Below are 25,778 nucleotides of genomic sequence, written 5' to 3' on the forward strand. Positions count from 1 at the left end.
TACACTATGCAGGACATCCCCCCTAATGCACACTACCCAATCACCATCCACATTCAGCCTGCCAAAGATCCAAACTTCCCCAAAACACCACCCCACCCCTGCTACTAGCCATTGCACTATCTAGAAATTCCCTGCACCCAAGGTCGAAGTGGACACTGAGATCATGCATTTCCTAGGCACTGCATAAGCTGACACTCACGCAGTTGCATCACTCCCCATAGCTGCCCACCCCAATGCCAGCAATGTCATCCCTCTCTTGGGATGTTTCCCGCACTAGACAACCCAGGAAGAGATATCCGTTGGAGGCGACCCATCTCCTCTAAGTCCCCTTGTGTTCTCCACCTCCAGGAACCCCCCAAAAAGCACTTAAAAATAAACACGGATAGACATGAGCAATGCCCTCCCTCTCTTGGGATGTTCCCTGTGCTGGTCACCCTGGTTGGTGATCACTTTACTGTTTAAGAGTGGATGGGCCTGGGGAGAGTGCTCCACCTGTCCCTGTAGTTGGCCTCAGGAGGATAGAAGCACCCACAACTATGCGGGTGGTCCCCGAGGAGGTCCTCTGGGAGTTGGATGCCTGTAGCTTAACCAGTTCTGCTCTGTACTGTCTGAAACTGGCATTGGACAGCTCTCCCAGAATCAGTTTCGGGGGGGGGGGCACCTGGCTTGGGGTCTGCTACTTGGATCCCCTAAAACTGACAGGGATGTGACTTGTGGGTCCTGTGGAGAGCCACCCCAGGGAGGGACTGTGCTAGTTGGAGGCCTCTAGCTCACCCAGGTCAGTTTTGGTCACTCCCGAACTGTCGGGGGTGACATCCCATTGAAAAACATTGTCTCTTTGGGGGTCTATAGCTCCGTCCCCAAAGTCCGATGGGGACCAAACTTGGTGAGCATGTTGAGAAGAGTGAGCTGGAATTACCCTGACAATTTGGAGCTCTGACCCCCCCCCCCCGGGTGCTTTTTCACATCCGGACCGGTTCACAAACTGGTTCACGAGTCAGCCATGGTTTGGTTCAAGAACCGGTCTGGGAACTGGGCCGGTTCAATCTGGGGCAAATTCAGGAAAGTGCCTGTCCCTAATGATTATAAAGGTGAGCTTTAAACTTAAACAGAACCAAAAAATGAAAAGCATCAGGTTGATGTTGCTGGTACAGTGAAATGAATAAAATGTTTAACCAGGGTGCATCTAGGATTTTATCGCGACTATGTGACGTGTTTTATGACTCTTATTTTTAACAGGTCTTGTGCTAATGTCTGTTGTCATCTGTTTCCCATGCACATTCTGCTGCAGCATTTGAAAGAAGCATTTTTATCACCTTTAAGGTTTTTCATCTTTGATCCAGCTTATGTCAAGAAGCAGAGTTGACCGACCCTGCTATGCATCCTGAACAGTGGCATGGCAGATAATTTTGTTCTGAATGTAGGACTGAGACAAATTTTGCAACTGCTAGAGTAAAGTTAGGATCCTTATCGCTGAACAAAAGAGTCAGGGTTTCCAGAATGTAAGGGGACAATTGGTCAATATATTGATCCCTTATTTTCTTAAAGAACCTGCATTCAAGCAGGGCATGGAAGGATGTATCTATCCTATTAAGGCCACAAGGGCAGATTCTATCAGAATAGGACCTTTTCAAAAATCTTCCCTGTAAAACCATTGGAGATATAATATTCAGTCTTGCAAACAAAAAAGTCCTACACTAATGTAAGAAAGGGCATATAGGGAGGTAAAGTTCTTTGGAAAGAAAGACAAAAACACAGGGGTGAGCAAACTCTGCCGGCTCTCAGAATCAGACTACTATAATCAATTTCTTGGACACGTTTTTTGATCAGAGAACATGCTTGGGATTTTCCCATGTCAAAAATATAATTAATCAACATTCCAACCATGATCAGTTTCTTATCCAGGGCTTTCATACAAGTCAGTTTGTGGGTATCTCGATTTAGAGCAGCTAACAAACCACTGATCCAGCAGTCCCCTTTGTATATTCGCATGTTCTTAACATCTTCACAGGAATACTCGGGGGGTGGGGGCACTCAAGCCAATATGTCTATATAGGTTCTGGGGAATTCTTACATTGTAATAAATTTCTGCCATGGATGCTTCTTTCGTTCACTTGGAACAGATTACACTTTTGGCCCCCAACGGAATCTTTATCCCCACACACATTCTTCCACACCTTATACAAGTCATTCACATAATTTTTTTCAGGAAGTGCTCATGGTCATTATGAGCTTGCATGGTGTAGTGTCAGAGTGTTGGGCAAGGTTCTGGGAGACTCAGGTTCAGATCACCACTCTTCCATAGAAACTTGTTGGGTGACCTTGGGTCAGTCACACACTTGTCAGCCTTACCCAGCTCACAGTGTTGTTGTGAGGATAAATGGAAAAAGTGACAATATTGTAAGCCACTTTAGGTCCTCATTGGATAGAAAAGCAGGTATACATGAAGGAAAATATATCCTGAAGAACTGCTCAAATATCTTCTGCAAATAATGCTGAGATTTACTAGATAGTGTTTGAGGGCTAGAACTGCCCAAGAAGCCCTCTGGTGCAAGGCAAGTTTAGCTAGGAAACCCTAGGAAAGCTCTAATTTCTCTCAGCTTGGTGAATGTGATAATCAGAATTCCTTGTGTGGATCAGCTGGCTTTGATGATTGTATCAGTAGGTAAAATACAGACACACACCCCACCAAGAAAGTTGTAACATGTAGCATATGTGTGTAAATCAATTGCAAGGGTTTCTTAAATCTCTTCATTTCCAGTATCACTTTCATAGGTTGTTGGGTTTTTTTTTTTTTTTTTGGCATATGTTGAATTTAAAAAGCAGCAGCGGTTTATGCTATGTAGGTCAGATTACTATCCAGATCTCAAAGAACCACAACAGAGACACTAATGGAGGTAGATTACCAGTCAATATTTAAATACTGGTCACAGACAAGATCTAAGTAGCTTGTGAATTGCATGCCTTTTGTGAAAATTTCTGTCTTTTAACTCTGATCCCTCTTTAAAAACAGAAAAGAAAAACTTATATATGCCCTCAGGTCTTGTTGCTTTCCCACAACACATGACCCATTGACTCGATTATCTCCATCTCAGGTCAAATAAAATTTCTACCAGCTAAATCCTCTGGATGTACACCTATCTGTAAGCCCTAGTATGTCCTTTCTTCTGTCTTCTTCCAACTGGCTACTTTTCCAGAAGATCAAATTAGATTTATTGCAGTTTCTTCCCTCCCTAAAGGAATTTAACTTCCTGCTTTCCTGGGATATCTTTCAGTCTTAATGGGAAGGGACAAGTGAATGCAATAACAGATAATAGGCTCATCGGCCAGCTTGCAGTAAGAACACTTAGGACCAGTGTTCCCTCTAAGATGAGTTAATGTGAACTAGCTCACAGTTTTTTAGCCTCCAGCTCACACATTTTTGTCTGAGCTCAGGAAGGATGACTCCAGAGCAAACTAATTTATGCAGTAGCCAAGTCACTCGCTCACAACTTTAATGCCAATAGCTCACCTAGTAGAATTTTTGCTCACAAGACTCCGCAACTTAGAGGGAACATTGCTTTGGACCTTAGATTCAGGTGGATTGGTCTAAAGCAGGAGAACAAAGTTTGAATCCAGTGGCACCTTTAAGACCAACAAAGTTTTATTCAACTATAAGCTGAAGAAGTGTGCATGCACACACATAACTACATCATCTTAATAACTGTGTAATAACAGAGTATACAAAAACCACAATCATATGATTTTAGAAGTATAACAAGTTTCTATAATGTGGGTTATTTGGTACTATTTCACTTTCTTCTAAATAGCCTATCATAGGAAACCAAACAGCTTGAAACAACTTTTGACTTTCCCCCATCTTTGGTGACATTGAGTTTGTTGAGATCTGGCTATACAAGAAGTATTCCCATATTTTCTTTTGCCAAAAATGGAGAGTAGGACCTTTTTTTCTGTCTCCTTGGTGGCATCACTGTTTGGGGTGGAGCCCCACACCACTCCTGGAAGTCTCCCACCTCTACTGGCACATGTTGAGTACCTGTTGCCCCTAAGTAGAGAAGGTTGTAAGCCACTTTGGTCTCCACTGGGGACATAAGGGGGATATGAGTAGCTAAATATCTAAATAAATATTGTCTGTTTGCTAAGAGCAGTAAGGAAGCCACAGCTATTCTGCAGACTTCTCTGAGACTTTCTGCCTAGCTTTTGCTTTCTGCCTGAACAGTGCATGAACCTAAGAGAGATCATCCTGGAACAAAAAATGCATATGAAACAGAGTAAATGACCAATCTGTGATTCAAGAACAGTATTTAATATAGGGGACTTCCGGTAAGAGGAACTGGAAATGGGATAAGAGGAACTGGAAACGGATTTGTGTGGACTCTACATGGGAGTTCCTAGTCTAGTTTGGATTTAATTGGAGACTCTTTGTCACAGGCTGGGGTGCCAGTCAAAGGGTGTCCAGAACAGGCCACGGTCAGGAGCCAAGAAGATAGTGCAAAGTCCAAAAAGCCAAGCTGGGGTCAGGAGCCAGAAACACAAAACCAAGTCCAAAACCAGGGGGTCCGAAGGTCTAGGTGCAAGAGCCAAGCCAGAATGGATGCTAGCAGCACAACGATGACTTGTTCCTTCCATGAAGAATACTGCCCAGAGTGTGGAGTTAAATGCTGCTACCAATTAGCCAGCTGCACGATCGGCCAGGCTCCTGGGCTGGCTGAGTGTCTCCCTTGTAGTCTGGCCTCTCTTCACCTGCTTGCTAAGTTTTGTCGCAGTCGCTCCCTTAAACGAGTCACACGTGGTGGTGAGTCAGGAGGACTTTCAGCTTGCAGTTCTTCATTCTTATCTGGGCCAGGTGTGAAGACTGCTGTTACAGGCACTTGCCAGCCATCCTCCTCTGCTGCTTCAGAGGGGCCAGCTGTGGTTTCTGCAGGCTCTGTCAGCTCATCCTCATCCATGCCCATGACACTCTTCAATAATAAAGCTGTGGTGTGGAGTTACTATAGAGACTGTGGAATGTAAACATACTGAACATTTTTTCTTATCTAGCCACCTGGCAAAGAGACCTCTGCTTCAAGATTTATACTTGGAGAGAGCTTTGCTTTGCTTCAGGATTTAAAGTGATAATGGCTCAAGGCACAAGGAAGAAATCTGACCAACTTGATCAAACCTTTGAAAGGTTAGTTGTAACTAAGCTATTTTAACATACCGGTAACAGGTTTGACATTTTTGAAAAGAGAATGGAGGACAATTTTTGAAATTTAAAAAGGAAATGACAGAACAGATTTAAAAATTGGATTGCTCTATAAATCAAATTTCTACAGAAGCTGATAAAGTTAATTATAAAGGAGAAATTCTAGAGAATAAGACAGAAGTGCTTGATAGCTAGAAAGACAACAAGACAATTTGGCCCTATTAGAACTAAGAGAGAAAGAATTCTGTTTGAGACTTAGACCTATTCCAGAGTATTCTGATGAAGATACTAGACAAAGAATTATCAAGGCCTTGGCGAATTTCCTTGAGGTGGATAAGGAAAATATGGAGCCTGAAACTGATAAGACTTACAGAATCTATGCCACCATGCAAAAGGTTCCAAAGGATACCTTGGTGCATTTTTAAGCAAGAAGACAGAGATCAAGTCCTGCAACAACATTTTAATAGTAAACTGGATCCAGTCATGTTCATGTCCACCACAATTGGAAAGGTGTCCCAACTTCAAAGGGTAGAGCTAGGCACTTTTATGGACTACTGATTGACAGTTTAAAGAAAAATCTGTGGTCTATACTCATGCCAATTTCATTCTTTCCCCATTCTGTCCATTTTGAACAGGTGGTTTGTTTCACTTTAGTTTTGGTTCAGGACACTTATGCCCTCCAATATTAATTTTGTGTTTCCACAGCTCTTTATATTTCCTTCCTTTGCTCACCCCTTTTTTTTTAAAAAAAGAACCATCTTACTTTTTTGTATTATTTTTTAAAGTCAGCATCCAAATTAAGACTGTTCCTCAATCACCAGGAGAAGGAACTAGTTTCTACTGCTTAGTATCCAAGATGGCAGCTGGCGTGGAGCCTTGAAATTGAGCTCCATCAAGTTATAGTAGTTTTACTCTAAATTTTACTCCAAACTTTTCCAAATCAAGTGGATAGCAGGTGGAAGTGGAAGCAAACTGAATTTACCTGGATCCGGTGACCTGGGTGTGTTGGTGCTGTTGTCTGTAGGGGGGTCTGTAGGAAGACGCCCAGGTCCAGCTTCGGGCGCTTGGACGCACAGACACCTGGATGCTGGTTGCAGCTCCAGGACTGACCTGCCGCTGCAGTTTTTCCTGCGGCACTGAAGTGCCTCTCTCCTCCTTCTCCGGCAGCTGCTCCCTTTCCAGTGGTTGCTGCCAGGCTCATTGCTGAGTTCTGTTGCCTTGGTTGGCAGCTGGGCTGTGGTGCCGAGCCGCTGTTGTTGGGCCATGATGCCATCGCCTGCTGTCACCTGCCATCCTGCACAGCCTCCAATGCGTCACCCATGGTTGGTGCTGTCCACCGCCACTCCCACTGACTCTTGTTGGGCCCCTGGCCCATTTTGGGAGGCTATGTTGGGCCCTCAGTGTTGATCTTCCCCCTCCAGTGGCAGCTGCGGGATTTGGCGCTGTGGCTTACGCCATGGTTTCCAACCCCACAGGACCCTGCTGGACTGGCTGAGTGGGTCGAGTATTGACTTGGCCAACACAAGTGATCCAGGAGACTGCAGAATTTCAACCAAGATGGTGGCTTCCTTGAGGTCTAGCACACACACACACCCTAGATCTGGCTGGCTCAGGCTGGTTTATAGACCCTGGGCAAAGCTTGTCTGCGCGGACGACCTTGCACCAGGAGGTGAGGACCTACTGGATGCCGAGTAACTGGTGCAGAATTGGGATGTCACTTGCTGAGGAACATGAAGGCCTCTGGATTTCCCCCTTCCCAGCTCATCATCCTGTGACTTTGCTGTGGCCCCTATGCTGAATAAGGCAAGAGGGGACTCAATTGTTGCTGGTAATGCCAGGTGGCATCTCCTCATTACAACCGTTTGGGGTTTTATATTAGGACTGATTAGTTAAAATAATTGGATGAAGATTATGTTTTCCCACCCTTCATTGCTTAGTTAGTGTAGTCTTTTTAAATCTTTCTATGGGGGAGGGTAGCAATAAGGGAGATTGGGGTGGGCAAGGGTTTAATTTCTGCATTTTTATTCAGAGATTCAATTTATCTACTGTAACTGGTAATTTGGCTTGATTTGAATTAATTGATTGGCCCGTAATCCGTCTGTAAATTGAGCCATTGCCTACCTGGGGTGGGGTGGGGGGGCCCCTGAGAGATGGATGACTTTCACAACAGAAGTGACAGTACTGGGCTGGGGATCCCGGTGATGAGGGGCAGGGGGAGGTATGGCGGTGGGAGATGGTCTTGGAATGGAAGGAAACAGAGATATGGGCAAGCTCAGTCTCCTTCCAACCTTTGCCCCATCCCAAGACATGTAGGTGTGAGAGCTAGGAATTTTCACCCCCCTTTGATAATGTTGTTGTGCAATGCCAGGTCCATCAATAATAAGACCTGCGAGATTATATTGGAGCACACAAGTGGACCTGGCATGCTCAACCAAGACCTGGACGAGGGAAGGCGAGACTGTCACCTTAAAAGAACTATCCCCTCCAGGTTTCTCTGTCCTACATCAGTCTCAAACTGTGGGGCGGGTGGGGTGGGGTGGTGATACTCATCCAAGAGAGTTTTTCCTTCAGGGCACTCTCCACCCCGAAGATCACTTGCATTGATTGTGTAGGCCTCGTGTGGGACACCGAGGTGAGTTTGACTGTCTTTCTAGTGTACTAGTGCAACTGTCTTTCTAGTGGCCTAGTGCAACGGTGTACAGCCTCCCGAGCTTGCTTGAGGTGGCAGCTGGCTGGGCGTTGGAGTTCCTGAGAATTATTATAGTCAGGGATTTCAATGTCCATGCTGATGTTGCCTCATCGCAGCAGGCGGTGGACCTGGTGTTGTCCATGGCAGCACTAGGGCTCGCCCAGATTGTACTAGGGCCCACAAACCAAGCAGGCCACATGCTGGATTTGATCTTTGGTGTGGGGGTAGATATTGATCTGATCAATGGCCAAATTGTTGGTGCCATGGTCAGATCATTGTGCCCTGAAGGTCCAGCTGGATGTCCCCACCCAACCCGGTCTAGGCAGTGAGTGAATTTTTGCTCACCCGCAGAGACTAATGGATCCAATTGGATTCCAGAATGCTCTGCAGGATCCGATGCCCTCCAGCGATTCCCTATATGAGCTGATAGAGGACTGGAATACCCAGCTCTCTGAAGCCATCAAGAAAATTGCCCCCCGATGTCCTCTTCACCTCTGTCGAAAAATATCCCCCTGGTACACTAGGGAACAGGGGAGGAAGCTGGAACTTAGACGACTGGAGCAAATTTGGTGGCATCTTTGCAATGAAGCTATGAGAGCATCTTATAGGATGTTTACGAAATCCTATGAGATGGCAGTGAAGACTGCAAAGAAAGAGTTCTATGCAGCCTCCATTGTGTCTGCCAGCTCTTGCCCAGCGCAATTGTTTAGGATAATTAGATCTCTTATATCCCTCTCGGAGAGGACCCAAAGTAATAGAAATTTGACCTTAAGCTGTGAGGCATTTGCAAGCTTTTTTGCAGATAAAATCTCATCACTCTGCCGTGACCTCCCAGCCAATATTGATACAGTATGTGAACTGGAGGCCCCTTGGCCATCTCTGGATTGTTTTTGACACCTTCAGTCAGCTCTACCAGCCCGATGTAGACAGAATTCTGGGTGCTGTCAGGCCAACCACTTGCCTCTTGGATCCGTGCCCCTCAAAGCTGGTGAAGGCCAGCAATGAGAGGCGATGAGGCCCCCTTGGATGGCGATGGGACTTTCCCAGGGGGGCTGAAGGAGGCTGTGGTTGTTCCGCTCTTGAAAAAACGAAATTCAGATCCTATGGATCTGAGCAATTACCGCCCAGTGTCGAACCTCTCATTTCCGAGTAAGGTAATTGAAGGAGCTCCAGAAATTTCTGGAGAATGCATTGGTGCTGGATCCATTTCAATCAGGCTTCCGCCCCAGCCACGGGACAGAGACGGCATTGGTCACTGTGGCGGAATTGAAAATCTGGGACCAGCAGAATGTTGAGATAGATCCCTGCTGAGTCACATGACATAGAAGGGAGGGGGCCTTTTGGCTGGAGCACTCCCTGAGTGACAGAAAACTGACCTAACGGACAGTTGGAGGAGGCAGTTGGAGAGTTGGACAGAGAAGTTAGCAGTAGTAATCGGCTAACCGAGCTCTGAGGAAACAGCCTGTTACGAGTTTGTGTAAAGAACTGTGGCGGAAGAGCACTCTGCACTGATTCCTCTGATATACCGAGGAGGGTAAAAGTATAAGACCTGAGTGGTCACAGACACCAGAGACACTGCTCCACAGGGACTTATGAAGTGGCTGAGTAAAGGCTAGAGTGTCAGGAGAGAGGAGTCTGGAAGGCTGGTTAGGTGACCAGTTAGACTCAAAGGGGCCAGACAAATAAAAGCCAAAAATTAACCACTAATGGAGTGACTGGAGAGTGAGATCTGAGTTGTGTAGTGTGAACTAAGGAACATCTAGGTACTGAACTAAGAGTGAAAAGCAGACAACCTAAGCCAAAGCAAAGTGATTTGTTTATTCAACAAAGTATCAGAACATCCTGTGTAAATATATCCCATCCCCTGTTGAGTTTTCTGTGCAACAATAAAGTGACTGTGCCTTTTGAATGTTACAAGTATTGGTGCCTGACTTTCTGGGGAGCCATATACTGTGCAGTAGTCCTCAAAGAAGACAGCCTGAAATAAACAAACCCCGAAGAGAATATTAGACATTGGGGGTGTAGAGGACTGGTCAGGAAAAATAAAATCAACTCTGACTAGGTCCTGACACGCAGACCCTCACAGAACTGACTGAATAAAGGGGGTTCGTGTCATAGTCACCCTCACAATCTCCGCAGACAGCTGGATTGAGGTAGGTTGATACTGCTGATACTACTTGATCTCACAGCAGTGTTTGACATAGTTGACCATGATCTATTGGCTCACCACCTCGCCTCTGTTGGAATCCGTGGGACAGCCTTGCAATGGCTTACCTCATTTCTCCATGGTTGGAGACAGAGGGTGGCACTGGGAGGGACAGTGTCCTCAAGATACCCACTGAATGTGGGGTCCCTCAGGGGGCACTTCTCTCCCCAATGTTGTTTAACATCTATATGCACCCACAACCACGGGATGGAGGTGGCATTGGTCACCCTCTCAGACGATCTCTGCAGACAGCTGGACTGAGGTGGGTCGATGCTGCTGATACTACTTGATCTCACAGCAGCATTTGACACAGTTGACCACGATCTATTGGCTCACCACCTCGCCTGTGTTGGAATCCGTGGGACAGCCTTGCAATGGCTTACCTCATTTATCCATGGTTGGGGACAGAGGGTGGCACTGGGAGGGACAGTGTCCTCAAGATACCCACTGGAATGTGGGGTCCCTCAGGTGGCACTTCTCTCCCCAATGTTGTTTAACATCTATATGCACCCACAACCACAGGATGGAGGTGGCATTGGTCACCCTCTCAGACGATCTCTTCAGACAGCTGGACTGAGGTGGGTCGATTCTGCTGATACTACTTGATCTCACAGCAGCATTTGACACAGTTGACCACGATCTATTGGCTCACCACCTCGCCTATGTTGGAATCCGTGGGACAGCCTTGCAATGGCTTACCTCATTTATCCACGGTTGGGGACAGAGGGTGACACTGGGAGGGACAGTGTCCTCAAGATACCAACTGGAATGTGGGGTCCCTCAGGGGGCACTTCTCTCCCCAATGTTGATGGGTGACCGGCCAGATACCATTCCAGGGAATCTTGCAGAGGGTCTGGAGGCTGTGGTGAGATGGTTAAAAAAGAGTCGACTGAAACTGAATCCAGGAAAAACAGAGATTCTGTGGCTGGGCGGGGGGGAAGCCTTGATTGGGTTGTCAGCTCCCAACTATTCAGGGTGTGCCTCTATCACCGGCACAGACTGTCAGGAGCTTATCTATGGAAGCCCAGGTTGTGAAGGTTGCCAACCTGGCATTTTCCCAACTTCGCCAGGTCAAGCAGCTGGCTTCCTACCTGTCTCGCCCTGATCTAGCCATGGTAATCCATGTAACGGTCACCTCCAAGCTGGACTACTGTAATTCGCTGTATGCAGGCCTGCCCCTGCAGCTGACCCGGAAACTTGAACTGGTCCAATAGGTGGCTGCATGGGTCCTTAAAGGGACCCCTCACACCGCACATATTCAACCAGTGCTCCATGAGTTGCACTGGCTCCCAGTGGAGCACTGGATCAGGTTCAAGGTTCTGGTTTTGACCTTTAAGAGGCCCTTAGTGGTTAGGAAACTACATATTTTCGGGACTGCCTCTCCCAATATGCCCGTGGAAGAGCATTACACTCACTTCCGGTTTATGGAGCAGTGATAGCGGACATTCTCCCAGAACTGTGGGGGAACAATCCGCACACCAGCGGGTTGGAGGGGTGCTACCTCAAGTAGCGCCCTCACGGAGCCTTTGGGATAGGCTCCAGGCCAGAGGGCTTTTGAGGGGTAGCCTCTTCGATGGCGTAAAGCTGGAGAATTTAGGCTCCCCTCTGCCCTGACGGTCTGACCACTGCGTGGCCTTTGGGCACAAGCTGGTTTGACTGGGACAAGCGCTGGAGATTGAGCGGAACATCGTTGAAGCAAGCAAGGTCAGAGAAACTGACCGACAATAAACATGAGTTCAAACTAAGTGGACTATAAATAGCAATTTACACACACACCCTGGGAAAGCGGATCACAAGGAGGGACGCCTCTTATGCAAAAAGACTGATAAGTGAGACGAAGGAGAAAAGGGGGAGGAAAAACAGCGAGTGTGTTTTGAGAGGCTTACTTGATTGCTGACAGCGTGGGAGCAATCTTTAGAGTCAGAGGGAAGCGTTAGAAACTGTAAACAAATAGTAAAAAAATGGCTGCTGTGCAAAGAAAGCTGAAAACGAAACAGCCTGGCAGCCAGAGCCCAAAACCGGAAAGGGGAAGCAGACATCATGAAAATGCTAGCAGATATGCTCAAGCCAGTGATGGAGCAATTCGATGGTATTAACCCGCAACTGACTGTAATGAATAAAAACATTGCATCTCAGCAGCTCCAACTGAAAGAAACGGAGAAGAAGGTGGAGCAGGCAGCTGGGAAAATTAAGGAGTTGGACACCACAAGCAAGGAAATGAAGGAAAGGATGGGAGAAGTGGAAACAAAGCAAAATCTACAAGAAAACCGTTTGTTACAGCTGCAGATGGAAATAGCCAACATGACTCTCTGATTCCAGGGAGTTCCTGAAGCAGAGAAGCAGGATCTGAGGAAGATACTTAGCGAGATCATCGCTCCAGCAATAGGCTTAACAGCGGATGAACTGGTAAAAGAGATGGAGACAGCTTACAGGGCTTACTCCAATTATATTTAAAAAAATAGCCTGCCTGGAGAAATTGTGATCAGATTCTCAAGAAGACAGACCAGAGATGCTATTTTAAAGGTGACATCAGCAACTCCACTGAAAATGGGAAATTTAATCATTAAAACTTAAAAAGACATTCCATTTGAAATTCGTCAAAAGAGGAAAAACTATAAGGACTTGATTTCTTTTCTTCAAACTAATAGAATTTCATATAGGTGGGCGATTCCGGAGGGTGCCATCTTCAAGATCAATGATAAAAGAGAAAAGATTGATTCCACATTCAAAGCCAAGAAATTTTTGCGATGCCAGCTGGGAACGGAGGAAGATTCCAAAGAGGAAGAAACGAAATCAAGTGACTCTGCCACCTCTGGAATGGAGGAGGACCCTGCTGTGGAAACCGGTGCAGAGGCAGCCAAAGTGGTATATGACTTTAGAGACAGAAAACCGAAGTAAAGGCAGAAGGACCCTGGAGATTGCCTTTTGAAGCGAAGAATAAGATGATGATCAGAAAGCTCTCTCATAACAACTAACAAAATAACATGTTAACATTGAAGCTGAGACAAACAAGAACTCTACAAGTATATTGTTTTATTAACACATATTATTAACACTTCCACTAACAGGGATAAGATCTCCTCCTCTTGGGGTTTTAGTATAGTGTGGTTACCTTTTCTTTATCCCTAGATGTAGTCCCCTTCCTCCATATTTTCTTTGTAGTTTGTAGTGCATTACAAAAATAAAAATATCCCTCCGGGGATTTAAAAAAAGAAAGAAAGAAGAAGAGCATTACACTCAGAAAATAAGAACTTGCTGGTGGTCCCCAGCCCGAGAGAGGTTCAGCTGTCCTCAACCAGGGCCAGGGCCTTGTCAGCCATGGCCCCTGCCTGGTGGAATGCTCTGCCGGAGGACATCCATGCTCTGCGGGAGCTGTTACCTTTCCACAGGGCATGTAAGGCAGAGATGTTCTGCCAGGCTTTTGGCTGAGGACAGCGACGGGCTTCTTCTGGCACTCTCATGTGGTTCCGCATTCCTCATAGCCCCTTCCCCCAGCAAGGCTGGGGAGTTAGGATTTTCCGCCATCTTAAGTATTGTATATATACTGTTTTTATTTATTGTTATTTATTGGACTGTTTTAAATGTAATTGTATGTGACTATATAATATTGCTGTAAGCCGCCCTGAGCCCTACCTGTAGGGAAGGGCCTAGTAAATCAAATTTAATGAATAAATAATTATGTAGAAAATCTAGGAAATGGCTTGCTTCAACATCTTACACAAAAAATGACTGCTTTACTAAAATAAGCCTGCTAATTCTCTGAATTAGGACCTTTAGGAACTATGAAAAAGGGAAATTCTGGTTGTGTATAATATGTGTGAAGATGGATCTGTACATTCAAAGGGCTATTCTTTCTGTTCCCCACTACACAGACAAATTAATACATAGACAATGCTGCCACACCACCACCTAGTGATTCGATTTACTCTTTTAAAGGTACTGACAGGGGAGATAAAATAGCACAAATTATTTCCCTGGTCCTCTTTACTACTCTTCTTCACAGTGTGGTACACCAGAAAACCACCTTGCTATAGCATGTGGCAAAGTGGAGTGGCAGTGAATGAAACACTGGGGAACAAATGGGTGAGATTAGTAACACTGAGGATAGCTCAACTGGTAGCTTTAAAGAGCCAAGCTCTAGGATACTTTATCCAGCTCTGTCGGGAGAAATGAGAGTGTGCATGAGACAGAAACATAGCAACACACCACAGAATTGAGATGAGTCAAGAAAGGCTTCCATACCCAGGATCCTCATGTTCTAGGGGTCACTCATGTTAAAGGGGGTCAAAGTGTATAGGAATACAGAGCCAGCACTCATATACAGGGATGGGCCTCTGCTATTGCTTGTATGCAAATAGATGTTATGCCCATGTACAGTGGACATGTAGGAAAGGGTGAATGCAGCAGACTCATTCATGAGCAGGGCCAGTATATTAAAAAAAAGTGCCTTTCACTAAACCATTTATCACAACTCATCTAGCTTACCTCTGCTGTGCCCTTTGTGTGGTTTTTACTTTTGGTATGCACTTTGCACTTTGTAACTATTGTTTCATGTGAATAGGAACTACTGTAAATCTACTGCTGATATAATAATAACTTGAAGGTGAAATAGTCAATTGTGTGTGGGGGGGCGAGTCCCTGCCAATTCATACTATGGCTTTGTCATGTTAATGGAAATTCTGTTTCAGAGATGAAAGAGAGATGTTTTAAATGTTCTTATACAACTCTGAAATGATGGTGGAGGGGGAGGAGAATCTTTTATCCACTAAATCTCACCCTTCCTTTCCTTCTTGATTTCCTAATGGAGTGAAATTCTCAGAAATACCATTATAGTAAAAAGTATGGATTTGATTTCATAATGTGATGACTTGTGTGATTCAACATCCCTTGCCCTCTAATTGTCCTTACCACCTCCAAGAAGAAACCATGAAAAAAATGGAATAATACATCTCTTTCCTTATTCACCTTTAGCACTGCTGCAGAGGAAAAGAGAGTGATAACATCAAACACATGTGCTGTGCAGGTACTTACCCTGATATTTTGCCTTAATTACATAACTACTCAATTAGGGCCCATCCCTCAATTCATTTTCCTTCCTTCAGTAGACAGCAATAGATGGAGGCCTACAAGGTGGAACATTTTGTTCTCTGCCAAGCAGAAGTACCTGCCATACTTGGCCCCACAGTCTGCTTGAATCACAGACCAAAGGAAGCATTGTCTAGACAGGACTGTGGGGTTCCAGTGCTACGACTATAACTAGAGAATGACCAAGGGAATCTAAAGAGATGATTCCTGGAGTCTTGAGAGTGCTTACAAATGCTGGGTTATTTCAGGATCTCAAGACATGACTACACTTTCTACTCAAAGGAAATCCATCATAGAAAATGGTGGGAAATATAAGTAAAAAGATATAGGGAACAAGTCTCTAGGTATTTAGATGTAAACAGAGTTAAGTGAGATAGCAAAAGCAGTAGAATGCTTGCCTTGACAAATCTCCATTACATTATAGGTTATTCTAGGCAAGAAGAAGGTTTTTCAGAGAGCCATTCCTTCAGAAAGAGAAGAAATTAACAGCACTGCCATTGATGACTGACAAAGATTTTGTACATACTGAATGTTTTCATTCACTCATAGAACTAAGAACTATTAATCATCTCAAATTTGGAACACAACACCATGTGATCTGAGCCCTTTTTTCTTCTTGCTTTGTTTAGATTTTGGCTACATTCTCAACTTTGTGCTGGTGAGGCAGGAAGAACACCCAAGGAGAGTGAGTGAAATATGCACAGATTTTTTTCATGGCAGTACTGATGTAATGAATTATGACATCACCAGTGCTAACATTCTGACTAAGAATGTGCCTGAGTTATTGGAGATCAGGGTGTTGTGGTGAGATGGTAACACAAATTTTAGGTTACTATGTTCATAAAGTATTACTAAGATTTCATTCTCTTCAGACAAGGGAAAAAAACTTGATTCAGATGCTAGCTCACTTCATGAAAAAATGGAAAGAAAGGCAGATATATTATCATTTGGAAATCACCTTTTATACACATTTATATTGCTCATGTCAATAGAAAAGTGGATTAAGCTGAAGTTTAATTTTTGTTCTCCAAGTGTCAGCGAAATACTTGGTTTAAAAAAACAAAACAACTTGGATGCTTTCGCAGATAGCCGTGTTCCCATTTCTATCTCAGTAAGGAAACATGATAACATAAATATATTTTATTGGTTCTTTAGTAATAATTGGTCAATATATGATGGTAAAAGAGCAACTATAGTCATTATTATCCACTGAAATTCATCTGTCTTTTTAGTTGAAGGAACAGGACCTGCATAAGTCATGTTGTACTAATTAATGAATGGCAAGCCCCCACCCCCAACTCAATTTGGCAGTCCTAGTCAAGGAAGAAGGAGGTTATAGTGCTCCTGGTGGCAGGTTGGAGGCTTGCATTTCTCTCAGAAGGTCACAAATGCAGCCCTGGACAAACGGGTGTGATCACTTCTCCCATTGAGTTCTTTGGGACAAAGAAAGTTGGCTATCATCCAGGAGGTAGTGGTGGGGACATTTTGGTCTCCTGTCCCTGTTGTGAGGTGGGGGGTTACCGCAGACCTGTAGCTAAGATGGGGCCCATGGAGCCCAGCCCCCCGCTGTTTTTGTGGGCCCCTCCCCCGATCCTCAGCTCCCCCTCCCTCCCTCTGGCCCCCTCACCCCCTGATCGATCTGAGCCAGCATCTCCCCATTTGAGCTTATCTGCAATGAGATGAGTCTCTTTAGTACCCAGCAGTTGACTGAGTCACACACACATTGGTAGGATTGCAGCAGTTTGCTCCTCCTGTTGCATTTTCTGCTCCAGGCTTGTCAGCTCAGGGAAGGAGTGAGGGAGGAGTAATGCCAATAAAGGTCTCTCTCTCTCTCTCTCTCTCTCTCTCTCTCTCTCTCTCTCTGTCTGTGTGTGTGTGTGTGAGGGAGGGAGGGAGGGAGGGAGGGAGGAAGCTTGATCCCTGTTCTCCTTTTTTTTAACACAGCAGCTTTTCTAGACCTTTTAGTGTCTATTAACATTGGGATTCTGGCTCACCTCAAAGGAAGGCTCTAGTGAGGGCTGTGTGGGTGCACGCCAGGCAGACCCCCCTTGCCCTGGAGCCCCAAGGCCCCCTCCCCAAAAAATCCCTAGCTATGGGGCTGGATTACCCTGCCATATACGGGCCTTCCTAAACTTTCCACCTGTCATTATGATGAGCAGTTCATTAGCATTCATTCTGGCAATACACCATACTTAAAATGTCTAACTTGTTGTTTTTTTTTTAAATCAGACTACTCAATTCAAACTACATTTTGACTTAATTCAGGGAAACAACTATGAATAAAAAACCAGTATATTAAAAACCCTCCTTATTTGTATTACATTTTGTTCTGCTGACTTAATCATGATGGAGACATTTGAATGTATATTTCATTTCTCCTTTTCTAATGACAGGATTGGTTTCAGTTAAAAAAAAAGTTGTGAACAGAAAGGAAAAAACTGTGGACTTTCATGGTCCTGCCAATTGCCCAGTTTCCTGGTGGAAAACTCTCAATTTCTTGTCATTCTCTCCCTCTTCATTTTAACTTTAGTTTCATTAGTACCCACAGCTGTACAACCTCCTGAACATCAACATAATTGTGTTAGACATATGGACGCAGTTAGGTTGTCAATCAAGCTGGCAATAGTGCATTTACTTGTCATTCAGAGGTTATTATGTAAAAAAAAAATCTCGTTACAGAAAGTCTTTAGTGGCTTATAGCAACACTCAAAAATGTCTGCATTCTCACCTCTGCAAAATCACATATTTTCAGCATTCCGGTTTATGGCGACACGCTGGCAGACACACCTCCTGGACCTCCTGGGGGTGCGAACTGCATGCTAGCAGTTAGGAGGGGGGACAATTGTTCATTACCCCCCTGGAGCCTTTGTGAAAGGCTCCTAGCCATGGGGCTTTTGAAGGGTGGCCTTTTCACCAGCACAATGCTGGGGAATTGAGGCGCTCTTCCACCCCGACTGTCCTACCGCTATGCGTCCGAATGGAACTAGAGCCACTGACTGGGATAAGTGTCAGAGATCGAGTGCTGCTTTACCAGTCATACTTCCATAGGATCCGCATGCCGTGTTGGAGCTTTCATTTCCTTCACTATTGGGGGGTCTTCAGAGATCTTGCAGAAGAAGGGGTCATCTGATGGCACAATCAGGTTGGAGCCGTTATTCCCCTTCTTTATCATTACAGTAGGCTCCAGAGGACAATGGCCCGATGGCTCTGTCTCAGAAGGTTTTGCATGAAGTTTTGCTGTCTCTCTGGGTAGACCCATGGACATAGGAGTTCCCTTCGATGTCTGTCTTAGGTCTTTAAGTGTGGTGATCAACGTATCTAGCCGGCATAATATAGAATCCTGGTCCTCTATGGGCAGTGTTGTGAAAGAAGAGAGAAGGTTGGCCTCAATCTCTGCTCCCGTTTCTAAGGGTTCCCTGCTTCCCATGATTGTCCTTTCTCCTCTGTTGTCTTCTGCAACAGTCTTAGCATCTAGATTATCTGTTGGAATCCCTTTTCTCTGCATTTCCATAGGTGAGGGTAAATTAGAGGGAACAGGTAGATCCAGAAGAACCTGAGAATTGAGTGGTTTGACTGGTACTCTGGTTTCCAAGGTCTTTATGTTAATTTGTCCACTAGGTTTTTCCTGCATTTCCTGCTTTTTGATTTTGTAGCCTCTGAAAAGTTCTTGTCTTACAGTATTTCTAAAGTGTCTTTGAATTCTAATGCCCAGTTTATTCAGCCTATTGATTTGCGTAATCAAATAGGATGGGATTTTTCTAGAGCGGAAATGTAAAAGAAAACGTTCAAACCTTATAAAATTCCCCAATCTTTCCACCTCAACTAGGTCAATGGCTTTTGGAGTGAGTCCAGTGATTTCTGCCAAATGGCCTATTGCTCTCCATTTCTTGCTCCAATCTATAAGTCTCCCTCTCCTTGGGTATACATTTAGTACAAGGGAATTTGGATTGTATATTAATGAAAAGGGTTCCTTCTTGTTGGCCTCCTTAAATCTAATACTAAAATCTGCTTTTTTTGGCCCAGGTGAGGTCTCATTGTCCTTTAGGGAACCCTTTGGTTTTTTAGCAACGGCAGCATCTGTCAATTCCTCTAGCTTAGCTAGCGTCCTCTCCTGCAGTGTAAATATTTTCTTAAGTGTTTCTGCCACCAAATAGGTTTGCTGAGCTAAGAGTTCCATCTCCTTCCAGCTTTAAGAGATCTGCTCAGTCACAGGTGGTGATTTACAAAGGGGCATCTGTCCCTTTATTTCATCAGCTGGCTGTATTGTAGCTGGCTTCTCGGCCTCTACTTCCAAGCATTCTAAGCACTCATATTTGTTTGGATGCGATGGTATAGAAAAAAAGTCTTCTAGCTTAGTTTGCTTAGGTTGAGGGGGAATGCTATCTTCCTCAAATGGGAATGCTCTTTTCTTCCCCATGTTTCCAATATCAGCCAAACAGTCTCTTATGATAGAACCTCCCTTACGTTCATTTGCAAATTGGAGTCCCTCTTAAGGTGTTGATCATCAAATTTTCTATTTTCTGATGTTTTTCTCCAACAGCCAAAGCAATAGGCTATTAAACTGTATATTATGAGGTTTTCTCTGGGAAGTTCCCCAACTTGCATGTATTTCTCTCTCCTGCAATTGCCGAGGCAGTATCCTTATTGTCTCTTATTATCTCTTCAAACTGGGATTTCTGCCAGCACTTCAACTTTACAGCTGTTAAATTGTTTAGAAAGTTGAAGGTTGTTGTTAGCAATTGCTAAGAAATCCTGATAGTAGCCAAAAAAATAAAAATCCATGGAGCTGTACCTTTAGCGTCTTTATTGGGCGTCGGCCAAACCGGAAGTCCAGAGATCGAGTGTTTAAAACACATTTTGAGCAAGGATGTATGACCAATGATGAACAGTGAGTCAAGTAAAAGCGAAACACCGGCAACGTAAAAAGAACACCCCCCCCCCAAGAATGGCGAGAAAAGCGAGCGGGGGAGGGGCCCCTCCCATACGCATGAACTAAAAAGTGATTTAGCAAGGGGGGGACGGAATTAAAAGCATTGAAATCTGTTTTAAGAACCTTACCAGAGTGAGGATAGGCATTGGGCGAATTTCAGAGACTTTAGCAAGTTTTGACAAAAGTAAACAATCCATAAAAATGGTGTGGAAAAAAGCGAAGAGAGACAAACAGCCAAAAGTGAAACCACCGGGGAGCATGAGCCCATGACCGGAAGAGACCACTGAGTTCTCTAAACTTTTGGCGGACTCCTTGCGCCCTCTACTGGACCAGATGACTAACATCAATCAGCAGCTGACAACTCTAAATCACTGTCTGAAACGACAAAAAAGATGGAGCAAACAGCTGAGAAAGTAAAGAAAATAGATGCCAATTCTAAAAAAGTCAAGAAAAAGGTGCAAATGCTGGAAAGGAAGCAACCTTCGGATGAATCTCAACTTTTACAACTGCAAATGGAGAAAGCTAACCTGGTTCTCCGGTTCCAAGGGGTCCCTGAAGTAAAAGATGAGAATCTAAAACAACTTTTGAGCAATGCATTAGCTCCGGTTACAGATTTAAAAGTGGAATACCTTATAAGTGAAATGGATGTGGTCTATAGGGCCTATTCCATCTACATCAAGGAAAATAATCTGGCGAGATAGCGGTTAGATTCTTGAAGAGACATGTGAGGGATTCTATCCTGAAAGCAACTACAGGAACACCCATGAAAATTGGAGGCAACACCATCAGGATTTTAAAAGACATCCCATTTGAAATAAGGAAGAAGAGGAAGAAGTATAAAGACAATCCTTTTTTTTTTTACAAACAAACAGCATTTCCTACAGATGGTTAACCCCTGAAAGCGTCATTTTCTTTTTTTTTCCTTTCTTTTTTAAAAAAAAAACATTTTATTGTCGGGTCACAACAACATGTCCAATATTATAAAATTCCCTCATTTCTATTTCAACCCTTTCCCCTTCTTCCCTCCCTCCCCTTCTCCAGGCTTCCCGCAGTGATCCCACCCCTACCTAGTTTCTTTTCTTGTCTAATCCTTCCTCCTAATACAAAGTTTAATATGTAATTATTATTTTAACTACCTTTTTCATATATTCTATCTCATAGGTAACATTTCTTTAACTACCATCATCTTCTGTTCGACTCTTTACACATTCTATTCTTAATAATTATTAAAGCACAATAAGTTGTTCTTAACATCCCAATATTTCTCTAAATACCCTTTAAAGTCCATCCAGTCTTGCAAAGAACTCTTCATCTTCTTTGTTGTTAAGTTTCCTTGTCAATTTGTCCATTTCTGACATAAAAAGCATTTTTCTAATCCATTCCCAAACCTCAGGTACTCGGTCTTGTTTCCAGTACTGAGCATAAGTCATTCTTGCCGTTGTAATCAAATACCATAACAATGTTCTCTTATTTACATTCACTTCCTCCCTTTTAAGACCCAAAAGAAGTATTTCTGTTTCTTTTTTTAAGTTACATTTCAAGATTTTCTGCATTTTATCATGGACCTCCGTCCAAAAATTAACTACTTTTTCACAAGTCCACCACATATGGTAAAAAGAACCTTCTTTTTTTTTTACATTTCCAACACTTATTTGACATATTCTCATTCATATTAGCAATCTTTTTAGGCGTCATGTACCATCTGTACATCATTTTAAAACAATTTTCTTTTAAATTATTACATGTTGAAATTTTCATACAATTTTTCCATAAACATTCCCAAGATGACATAGATATTTCCTTATTCATATTAATTGCCCATGAAGGCATCATTTTCAAACTCCAGGATAAAAAATAAAAAATTGACTCTGTTCCCAAAGTGCGTGAGTTCCTGAGATTGCCACTGGGAGAACCAGCTGAGGACACTGGACTCTGTGTCTTCCAGCGAGGATTCTGCTTCAGAAAAGGGGGCGGCTGCCCCTAAACGAGAATATCAATTGAGGATTAGAAAAAATAAAGCAAAGTGAAGGCTGAAGGACTCTGAATGGTGCCTTAGAGCATGTGATATAAATGATGCTCTTAGAGTTGTCTTTAAACAGTTAAAAATGGTTAAAAAGATAAATAATTTAGCTTAACCAGAGCACACTAATTTACACAGTAGCAAAGTCACTTGCACACAACATTAAAGCCAGTAGCTCACAAAGTAGAATTTTTGTTCACAAGACTCCACAGCTTAGAGTGAGCATTGATCCTGACACAATTGTCATGTCAATCTCCTTATAAACTTTCTTATTTTTGTAAAAAAAACAAAAACCCACACATTTATTATGACAATTAGGTATTTAGCTTTGAAACCTCTTTTTCAAAAAATGAAAAATAAATTGTGATGGACTGTCAAGGGTTAAGGCCTAACAGCGTCTGAGAACCTTTGAGTGACAGGCTGTTCAAACAGAATTCTGTGGAGAGAGTGAGTTAAGAAATGACAGTTCGGAACTGACAATTGAAGAAGATATCCTTAAGCACTGACTGTGGACTGGGCAGGAGGAAAAAGGAGTTAGAGGATCTGAGATTCAAGCCTAAAAGGGAAATTGCTTCAAGAAGTAATCCCTGTCCAGTGAAAAGGGAGATATGTCTTAAAAGAGGAGTTATCCCTGTTCTCCTTGTACATCCTTCCCCTGATTCCACCTGACCTTTTCTCTCTAAGTTAAATAAAACATTTTATTTATTTTGAATTTTCAAAAGCCTCTCATGTGCCATTTTAGAAGTATTAAGAAGGTGATTGTGTCTCTTCCCTTAGTTCCCTGGGCTGGGCCAGCATCAATATATATACATTAAAGCAACTGGGTGGGACAGCCATAGGCAAATAATAATAAGAAAATAGCTATAAGGGCTGCTCAGAAAGAAAGAACAAAAAAGGGAAAATTCTGTGCATGAGGGAGGGGGCGAGATCGCTATATAAGTGTTTTATAAAAATCTTGCCTTGTGCTTTCCCACTAAGCAGAGAGCATCTCTCTTGAGTCCTGATTAACCATTAGGCTTGTTGTACAGTTATATAGGGGACTATAGCAAGAGGATCTGGGAAAGTCTCAAGGTCAAGGAAATGAAAGAGAGTGTTGGGGATGAGTGGATCTCTTAATGGTTTTTAGACATTGCATGCTATCCATTTTGGGGAAACGTGAGTTCCCACAATTTTTATGCTCCTTTTAAAAGATCTGCCATTGACTTTCCTTAGTTGGCTCCTTCTTTTCTCCTCCCTTTCAAAAAGCGTTTAAAATATGGTTCTTTTGTACTTTTACTCTGTCACTTTTTCCCATAAAATGAACTGGCAGGGAAGGTAATGGTGTTGTTGTTGATTTAGTATTTTTATTGATATTAATAAGCACTAACACTCCAGATACTAAGACAGTTTTTAGCACCAAACATAGTATGAACAGAAAACAAATACGTACCAGAAATCACAAGGTTGGTTCATGTGTAAGGCTGAAGTAGAAAAAAAACCCCCAACCAACTATTCCTTCTAAACCAGAATTGCAAACCAGGTCAACCATGGTTTCAAGCATGAACATGCCATTCTTTTCCACTTTGCGTATTATAGGAAACTATGGTTTGTGATAAGCAAGTGACAAAGAAAATCAGAGCAAGAGAAGAGGACAGGAGAGGAGAGGAGGAAATATACCAGATATTACTCATTCCCATTGTGACAAGCCATAGTTTGGCATTATGTGAAAGCCATCCCAAAATTGTAGTTTTAAATTATCCAAACATGGACCATAGGCATTGGCTTCGTGTCTCCAGCATAAAAATATTTAGTTGTTGAATACTGGCAACTTTGAGGGACCTTCCCTTTCTGCTGTATTTGGCAATGACACTTCTATTGGTTCCGGACAACAGAGAACCATGCAAAGACTGCTTAGAACAAATGGCAGTACATTAAAATGGCAGTACATCCAGATGATTGCTAGTGAGTAGCCATGCCATGTAATGGACTTCTCCATGCTGCTACCATGTGACACCCTGTTGTCTGAAAAGAACACCTTCTGTGACATGATGAAAATTGCCTGCCTCTCTGACATAATTTGGCATTGCCTGCCACTCTATACCAACCCAGGACTTCCTTCTCCTATCCAAGTACTAACAAGGGCTGACCCTGATGAGATCAGGCTAGCCTGGGCTATCCAGATCAAGGTTCTAAAGGAAATAGGATTTTATTATAAAGGAATGGGTCAGGAAGGTGATTTTATAAAGGTGTCAGGACTATTCCACTGTGAATAGTATGTATTACCTGCCTAGTATATATATTATACTGCTCTCACTGCATTGTTTGCTACTTATGTAATTCCATTTTCTGCATTAACATATCATGTCTAATACTTTATCCTTTGTTTCTGTAGTCCTAGTCCTGTTTCATCCTGTTGATTGTATTACTTTACACTGTGTAATCCACTTTTAGCCTCAGTGAGAAAGGCGAACATAAACCAAGTAAATAAAATAAAATAAACATGTAATCCTATATATTCAGACGTCAAGAATGTATGAAGCAGGGAGTAGAGGGGGGCAATGTACTCCTTTCAGCATCAATCAATGGTGTGTTTAAAAAATACAAAACACAGTCCATATGCCAGAAGCAAGCAAGCCATGCCACATCCTTTAGACCTAGCATGTGTATGAATGTAATATGTGGTCTGCCCACACATTTTTGGAAGTCATTCAGTGGTAGTGAGAAAGTCCATGGAGAACTCATGATGAGGCTGAAGCTGGTTTCTTATTCCCAGTTCCTTATTCATTCCTTATTCGTGACTTATTCATGAATTCAGCCAAAAACACTGAGGAGAGTTTGAAAACTCTGAACCCCAAAACAAGGTCTGGACCACCACAAATCATGCACCCCTAGGTTCACAGGATTCTCCCCTGCAAGAGGATATATTCTGTTTCCAGGTCCAAAGCCTGGTTCTTGTGCCACCTGCTCCAAAGTGGGGCACCCCTAGGACAATCACACAAGCAGACACTGACACCAAGCTGCACCCCAAAACAATCTCTGGACCACCCCAAATGACACATCCCCACACACTGGAGACTATTCCCTGCAAGATGACATGCAGTGGTACCCAGTCCAAATACTGGTTCTGGAGCCACAGGCTTCCATTTGGGTTACCCCCAAGAAGCCAGTATTTCAAAAAAGATTTGAATAAGGAACTGAGTTGACTGCTTGCCCTCTGAACCCCAAAATGAGGTTTGGACCCCCACATGTCAGGCCCAAAAGAGACAATAACAGAACACTGCTAGTGGTCACATACAGCACTCAACTAAAAACAATTCAATGCATCATCAGCAACTTACAACTTCTACTGGATAATGACAGTTCTCTTTCAGAAGAACAGGGGGGCAAACCTTTTCTAGCACACAGACAGCCCCCCAATCTCAAACTCACCAACAATAATACAACATCTAACCACATCAGCTACACCATCTCAGGCTTACTGAATTGGTTGGAGTTTTTTCCCCACTTCAGCCTTACACATGAACCAACCTTTTGATTTCTGCTACATATTTCTGTTCATACTATGCTTGGTGCTAAAAACAGTATCAGGAGTGTTAGTGCTTACCAGGGCTTTTTTTTGTAGAAAAATCCCAGCAGGAACTCATTAGCATAATAGGCCACACCCAACAGCAGAAACTCATTAGC

The sequence above is a fragment of the Gekko japonicus genome, unplaced genomic scaffold (assembly GCF_001447785.1).
Source record: "Gekko japonicus isolate JY-2015 unplaced genomic scaffold, Gekko_japonicus_V1.1 scaffold444, whole genome shotgun sequence".
Classification (NCBI taxonomy): Eukaryota; Metazoa; Chordata; class Lepidosauria; order Squamata; family Gekkonidae; genus Gekko; species Gekko japonicus.